This window comes from Neolamprologus brichardi, chromosome 9 (assembly GCF_056152115.1).
Source record: "Neolamprologus brichardi isolate AB-2024 chromosome 9, ASM5615211v1, whole genome shotgun sequence".
In the NCBI taxonomy this organism is placed as follows: domain Eukaryota; kingdom Metazoa; phylum Chordata; class Actinopteri; order Cichliformes; family Cichlidae; genus Neolamprologus; species Neolamprologus brichardi.
In genome coordinates, this window is record NC_142112.1 from 2,630,792 (window position 1) to 2,639,379 (window position 8,588).

The following is an 8,588-nucleotide window of genomic DNA, read 5'->3' on the forward strand; positions in this document are numbered from 1 at the left end:
ACATTAACCTCCTTTTGTCCATGGTATGCAGGTAGAATTATGTGTTCTAACCCATACTGTATATGATGTCTAAGAAAACCTTACGGTGGTCATTCAGGAAGTTTGAACCACATCTCCTGTTCTCTATAAACGTGTCACGGTATTTTAGGTTTTGAATTTTTTAATCTTGTTTACTCAAATCCCTCCTCAAGATCAAAACAAGACTGTAGCTGGTCTCTAATGGTATAGTTTGTTTCCTGTGCTTTTGAGTTTTCTGATTGTATTATGTGAAATTTAAATTATTTTAGGTTGTGTAATTTCCTTTAGCATTCCCCTCCAGGGCTCTAACTTTTTGCCACTGGTGTGCCTTGGTTGCACCAACACAAAAGTTAGGTGCACCCAAATTTTTCAACTGCATCTCTTAACTCCACTGTTTTACCTTTATTTTTTATTGCTGTCCATACAGACAATATTGATTTGTAAATGATTTACTAATAATCTTTTCAACACAAAGTTCTTTATTTGGAGCACATTTCTACAAAAAAGATAAGTTACTGAAAAACTGCTTAAAGTGTGTTGGCGCTCTTTGGTAATATTGTAGACAATGTTAAACATTAATCATCACATCGCCTCCTCTGACGACCTGGCGGCCGTGGGGAGAGGGGACACTTGGGCAGTGCATTTATCACTGCATATAATCTGTTTTCTGGATACAATGTATCGGCTCAGAGTCAGAGCACTGGCTATGAATTTCAGACGCCTTAACAAAAAGTTATCAATAGTTCTTTTCATCTTTTCTTATTACCCACAGCTACATCCCTTTCTGTCAGGCTTAGGCTGCTCAGCAGTGCTGGGTATCATCACTGATTTCTATAATCCATTTGATTCAATTTGGACTCAGACAGTCAGAAACAATGTTCCCTCTAAGCTGGCACGGTCTCTGCGCACAGAAAATCTGCGTTGCGTACAAAAAAAAAAAAAAAATCTAACCTGAATTGAAATTAAAATTAAAATTAAAACTTTAACAATTCTGTTTTGCACGCCGCAATGCATTGTGGGAGCACGGCGCCATTTTCAGGGTCTACGAATCAAAACAAACACACTGTGTTGGAACGACAACGACAAGAATCATGCTTAAAAGCAGCTCAAAAGAAAACGGACGGTACAGAGGCCGATTGCGTCCAGAGGCGAAGCGGCGGGACTTGAAAAAAATAGAGTGCATCGCAAATCTGGACCCATATGAAATACGGCGGTGGAGTAAAGACCCAGACGACTTACCGCCACTGTCCTACCCTGATATCTTCACGTATCTTGTTTGTGGAGTAAGCGCTTACACTGCGAACCAGTTTCGTAATTACAAGTCACTGGAGGCGCACATCCAATTTACAAACGGCTGGGTGCAAGATTTGGCTATTTTCAAGCCGCCAAACTGTGAGTACGTCGTCCTTCATACCAAGGTAAGTCAGCTGGAGCGCATCAAGTGTAATAGCCATTGTCCACCCCCCACCATAATTAATGTTATACATTTATCATTGAACTGCTAAAATGTCGTTATCATATTATGTGCCCATAATTGTAAAGTAGATGCAAACTAACACTTTGATAATCGGGCAAATTATTAACGCCAATTTGTGTCCTCCCTGTCTCATTTCATTTATTGTCTTTACATCAACCTTGTCCTTGTATGTTACAGGTACTGCATTCCCAAAGACTGAATGAACCTGCATTACGGCCGTGGGTAATTGTAAGCACCACGGGGAAGGTCGAAGCCGCACACTGCACCTGTATGGCCGGAGTTGCGGAGACCTGTGGTGAAAAGGCAGAAGAAGCCGTCCTTCAAAAAGAAAGATTCCTTCTGCTACGTTTGAGGAGTTGTCACCAGCGTTAGACACACTTGTTAAGTGGTGTTAAACTTAACAATGTGGTGTATGCTGTACAGACCTCTACATCGGAGAGACCAAACAGCCACTTCACAAGCGCATGGCACAACACAGAAGAGCCACCTCCACAGGACAAGACTCAGCTGTTCATCTGCATCTAAAGGTCAAAGGTCACTCTTTCGAGGATGCCAATGTTCACATTGGCAGATGGTTTGAAAGAGGAGTGAAAGAAGCATCTATGTCCACTGTGAGCGACCATCTTTGAACAGAGGCGGTGGTTTACGACACCAACTCTCTGCCATCTATAATCCAGTTTTGAGTTCCCTCCCCAGACGCCTTAACGCCCACTCACATCCTGGGCCATCTGACCTCAGGACATCACATGATAAGGTGGGGCCAGGTTTCATAATGAACTCACCTGAAACTCTGGCTGATTGGGACCCACACCCAGTTCCACACCTTGGCTCAGGCGATTAGAGGATCATCAGGGGGTCCTTTTGTCCCTCTGTGGGGGGAAACTCCCACTAGGGTTATATCTGGGACTCTCCACCATTTGACCTTAGAACTGAAGAAGCTTCTCGGATGAAGGTGAAACGTCTTCAAGTAACTTAAAGAAGTCCAGACACTTTTCTTTGCAAGCTCCTTAGACATACACTCACTTTGGTGATTTGGACTATTCCTTTTCACAGCTGTTGTTAGGTTTTTTTCCTTTATCTCCTGTAAAGGCAAACGCATCTATTTGTCGTTTCAGGTTGTAGTATTATGCAACATTTTCACAATTCATTCATTAATAATTATTGTCTTTATTTATAACTGGCATTATTGTTTCATTCTATTATAGAATCTTACAAGAAAGAGTCAAAATTATATAAATATAATAAATATTCCATTATGCTTTATTAGCTGCTTCGGTGAAAAACAAATCAACAATGCAACAAAAACAAAACCATTGCAAAACAACATACTGGAAAACAGTTATTCATCACTTGATTGCTTCAATACAACCCTTGGACACATATATGCAGACTTTTCGTGGCTGTTTTGATCTCGCTCTCTCTCTTCACCGATCAAATCTGGCTGTGGTAGCAGCTTTAAACTCGGTGTGACCCAGGCTGATAGAGGGGCCCAGTCTGGATCACATTCCTGCATTTTGTAAGCTGGTTTCCCAACAAAACACAACAAACATTAGCCCGCAAAGCCACAGGGAACAAAGCAGCATAGCAACAAATTCAATTCAAATTAATATAAGACTTATTTGTAACCTACATCAACAATTATGTTATGATAAATTACGTAATAAGTACAACAGAAGACGTACCTTTGAAGGAATGCTTGGAGCAGGAGTGTTCTGGGACGTTATATTTGGTCTTTGAATGACTGCAATCCAGGCCATCCGTCGGCTCTTTGTTACTTCAGAAACATGGTTTGAACAATTTCTCTTCCAGGACGTAATCCGATAAAAACCGATCTCTCTACCCGTCGGCTTCCCGTGGCTGTCATGTGACCGGCTATTGCAGTTAATAATACAACAGCTTCTTTGTGTTTCTTTTTATCGCTGTGTAACTGTTTTCACGTGAAAGCCTGCGTGTGCTAGTACCACTTGCCACTCGTACCCACAATCCTTTGCGGTTTTACCCCGGAATGACGTCACATTTTCAATCAGCTAATCAACGTCGCTGACAGGCTCTGACAGCGTCCTTATGTGCCGACACCGGTGTTTTAGCGAGCAAAGCGGCTGATGTGGAGTGAAGCCACGTTAATGACAACGTGAACAACCATTGGAGATGTGAGCAGGACAGACGGAACAACTGACAGGAAAAGTGTGGACTTTATACCAGTTTTTAAATTGTGTTGATCGGCCGTAAAACCAGAGTTATGATAAAATATCTGCAATGTTTGTTTTTCTTCCTGAATACTGTCGTTGTTTATATTTACTGCGGGAAGAAACGGTAAAAACGGCGTTTTATAAGGAAAACGCTCGAAAGCCTGTGAGCAAAAAAAAAACAACCAAAAACCCCACCCTTTCCTATTGGTGGAAAAATGTACCATGTCGACCAATCAAACAATGATATGGCAACATGGCATTTAGATGTTTAGGGAGGGGGAAGTTTTAGGAGTGACGGCGTGTTTGAGATGTGAGAGATTTGCGACGTTTAGCACAAATCTTGTGTAGTTAGTGTGTAGTTTCAGACCTAATAATTGTCATTTCATGTAATTGAGACTCTGTTTTATTTATTTATTTATTTTTATTTTTATTTTTTTTTATTTTCTTTGTTTTATCTGAGCACATACGTGTGTATATGTACACAGAGTAAATGCAAGTATGTGTACTTGTGTATATATTGGTTTTTTTTGTATATGTCTGAAATAAATAAAGATACAATACAATAGTTAGTGTGTAGTGTAGTTTTGTTGTGTGTCAGAACAATGAGGCGACTGCTGAGTGTTACAGGTGTTACAGCAGTGACACATCTGCTGCTGTCAGGCCTGCAGGTATCAGGCTGTTGTTCTCCTTCATCTCATAGTGGTGTCACAACACGGCTCATAGGAAGTGACAATCAAGAGGGAGATCACACACAGGTTTTTAAAGGCTGTAAGACATATTTAATGAAAATAAGGTAAAGCAACTTAAACACAATTTAAAGACCATAACAGCCATAACTGAAACCTCCAAAAGAACAAGATGGATGCCAGACAGAGAGCGCCAGAGCAAGAGTAAGAATCTCAGCTGATTGAGTCAAGGTGTCTTTATATACACTAGGTCTGGCCTTCTCAGGTGTGCTGCATCAATAATTGGGTCAGCTCCACCTACCTGGAAGAAACAGGTAAAAGAAAAAGCAAAACACAAGGCCAGCCCACTGGCCGTCACAGTGGACAGAAATTATTTTTGGGAGTGGCACAAATAATTTGTGTGGCATCAGATTTGATGCAGAACAGCTGATTGTTCTGTAAATAGTTTGAAATGTTTGTTTAAAAAAACGACTTGGCTGCATTTTTAGGTAAACAGCTGCAAAAAACTTTGTTCTCGCATAACTCAGTTACTTTTTTGAAGAAGTAACTATATAATTAATTACCCAACATTGGTCATTATTTACTGTATTTTGCAGACAGAGTTACAGACTCTCTCCCAGACCACAGACTCATAATACAAGTCAGAGCTTTATTTAAAAAAAGAAGAAAAAAAAGAAAGTTGTGTTTTCAAAATTGGAGTTCAAGTTATTTTTCCTTCCAATAGTGTTAACATACTACAGGTCATGAACAAGATTGTTTTTAATTTTCATTGTAAGTGGGCTAAAGCAGTTAATTAAAAGTAGTCTAACATAAATGCTGTAATTTGATTATTTTAATAAACCGTAACTTGGATGGATTCGATGCTGGCGTGACCACAGTGCACACGTCTGCCGAGAGCAACACAGATTTAAGATGAGGTGAGAAACTGTTCTTGAAGTACACAGATAGAGCGAGAGCTGTGCAGGAAGTGTGAGTTTATCGTGGTGGAAGTCAGAGGGGATTAATGACGATGTTTATCAAATGTGAAGCGTAGTTTGGATCTTCTTTTGCTCCTGGTTCAGTCAATTTTGGTTGGAGAGAGACAAAACCTGCAGCTTCAGAATCTAGCACAAAAAAGACGTAAACACAAAGCACGGACCCGCTGATGCATCAGAATCAGTGAGCTGTCGGCTTTCAGCCCCGACGGCGTGTCCGTGTACGTGGCGTCGTGTGAGAAATTCGAGAAACAGATTCTGATGATTCTTGTTCTCCAGATTTTATTTTTTGTTGCGTTCCGGACACCACCACATATTTTGGAAAGAAGAATACACAACAAATTGCAGTCTAGATGTGCAAAGTTGGTAGAGACACAGCCTAAAAGACCTAAAAGCAGGTTTTTCTTGCATTTAATTTTATTTAACACATTCTTTCTATTTCATTTTATGAACGACTCTGTATGTATCACATACAATCCTAATAAAATACATTTAAGTTTATGGTTGTAATGTGTAAAATGTGTAATGTTAATAGGTATGAATACTTTTTCAAGTCCTTTTCATTTTAAAATGTGATCTGTTTGCATTTCTAACTAATGTAGTTCTCCTCATGTGTCAGACTCTCCTCTGGCTTAAAACTTATGAGTTTTTAACAGAAATATTGATATTAACACAGAGTGCTCTTTTGTTTGTTGGACCCCAGTGACTCATTTCATCACACTGATATCAGTGGAGTCCTTGTCAAACATGAAGGTGCTGGGCTTCAATATTTATTGCATCTCAGTCCTACCTCATTAAAGGGACAAGTTGTGATAAAGAATACGGAAGATGTGCCAAAACACTAAAGATGTGCCAAAGGCTATATGGAATCTCTTTGGACTTTTATACGCACTCAACTACCCCAACTGTCAAGGCTGAGTAGCCGGTGTGTTTGTGGACTCAAGTGCAGACACAGAACTGCATCTTAACAAAAACGAGCTGCTTGTTTGGCCAAAAAACACATCGGCCATATCTCCCACAGTGAAGCACAGAGCGAAGTTAGAAAAAGGACTTTGGGTTACTTAACGTAATCCCTGGTTCTCTGATACCAGAGTGAAATGTTTCACCAACACTTCCACTGCTTGGACACAGAAAGAAATCTGCTTGGAATGAGTTAGGAGGGGCTCGTCGGCCATGATAGAATGAGAATTAATCTGCATTCCTAATTCATTTTTTAAGTTGCATTTTTAAGAGGAATTTGAACATCTTTTTTTAGATTCCATCAACCAGTCCATCCATCTGCTACTGTTTATCTTATTCAGGGTCCCTTTTGTTTCCCCAGAGAATAATGAGACAGTGAGAGACAGAGATAGCGGGCTGTGTTGCTGAAAGATACGGAAATAGGGAATTGGAGATTTAGAAGTGTGCATTCCCATAATTCCATGCCCAATTACATTAAAAGCAAAATTGTCAGTGGGTTAGGCTGAATATAACAGGTGGAGTGAGCCGTGGGAGCACTTTTGATGATGCAAATGTTAGGCTGCACTTGTCAGATGAAGATGGAGAGAACTGTGGTGAACATAGAGACTCAAGAACTGATATCAAAAGCTTCATCTTCTCAGAGGACACACTATATAGAATAGAATAGAATAGAATTCAACTTTATTGTCATTGCACATGCACAGGTACAGGGCAACGAAATGCAGTTTGCATCCATCCAGAAGTGCTTTAGTGATATAGATATATTACAATATTACATATACGTATATTACAGAAATGGGTCTATTATGGGATGTTATAATGTAACGGTATGAAGTATGTTATGAATATGCTATAACTATAAGTATGTACAGGCTGTAGTGAGTACAAGCTATGTACAGGATATAAATATGAAATAAAAAACTATACAGAAATCTGAGATATACAGTTATACAGAAATGTGAACTATGCAAGTTATAAACAGTTGTAGGATTGTAGGATTAAAAATTATCGTATGATTATTTACACAGAACTATACAGTAGTGCAATTAAGATCAGTGAGATATGTGGATAATTTCTACAGAGGCTATAAAGTGCTAGTGGTTGTGAATGGTGGTTCAGTCCATGTTATTATTGTGTGTTTGAGGGTACAGTTGTCCATTGTGTGTGTGTGTAGGTGGGTGTGTGTATGTTCAGTCCATTGCTGTGTCCCATTTCAGGGTCTGCACACTTGAAGTACGCATTTTAAGTGCAGTTACGTCACCGCCACACGACGACGGCTGTCCCAATTCAAAGTGTACTTGAAATGCATACTCCAAATGCGCCATGGAGGGGGTGGGAGGTATTATCCATGATTGTCCTCATCTTGGACAACATCTGCCTCTCAGGCACCACCCTAACAGAGTCCAGCTTCATGCAAAATGCTGCAGCAAGAGTCCTGACAGGGACTAGAAAGAGAGAGCAGATTTCTCCTGTTTTGGCTCCCTGTTAAATGGTCTTAAATAATCAGGCCCCATCTTATCTTAATGACCTTGTAGTACCATATCATATATATATGCTGCAATAGATGTAGGCTGCCGGGGGATTCCCATGATGTATTGGGTGTTTCTTATTCACTCACTATGTGTTAACAGACCTCTCTGTATTGAATCATATCTGTTATTAACCTCTGTCTCTCTTCCACAGCATGTCTTTATCCTGTCTTCCTTCTCTCATCCCAACCGGTCGCAGCAGATGGCCCCGCCCCTCCCTGAGCCTGGTTCTGCCGGAGGTTTCTTCCTGTTAAAAGGGAGTTAAATATAAAAATCCTCAACATTGTCCAGCAGATGTTAAAAGACATGAGCCGCCTCAGAAAGTAGAAACGACTCTAGCTCTTCTTGTTTCTCCACAGTGTCCAGTCTGGCTGTACTTCACAGCAAAAGATGCAAACTCAGCAGCTGCAACAAGTGCTTTAAGCTGATACTGTGATGCTGTGAAAGGAGGTAACACCTCAAATCTGATGAAACACCTGGCGACGCATAGCGTTTTTTTTAAAAGCCGAGAAATGACCGTATTTGATAGCTTGCTGCGAGACCTCACACCGAGCACATCTACTGCGGGTGTGGTGCCTGTTATCGACCCGGAGTTAGCAACATCCCCCAAAAACCCGAAGAGGAGAGTCCTGGCCCCTAGCCCTGCCAGTGTAGCAGAAATGATGAGGATGATGATGCAGCAGCAGCCGTTCTTCTCTGCGTGAGTAGCTTAATGTTGTTCGTGTGTAATTTACGTTGAGTAGGCTAACCACGTT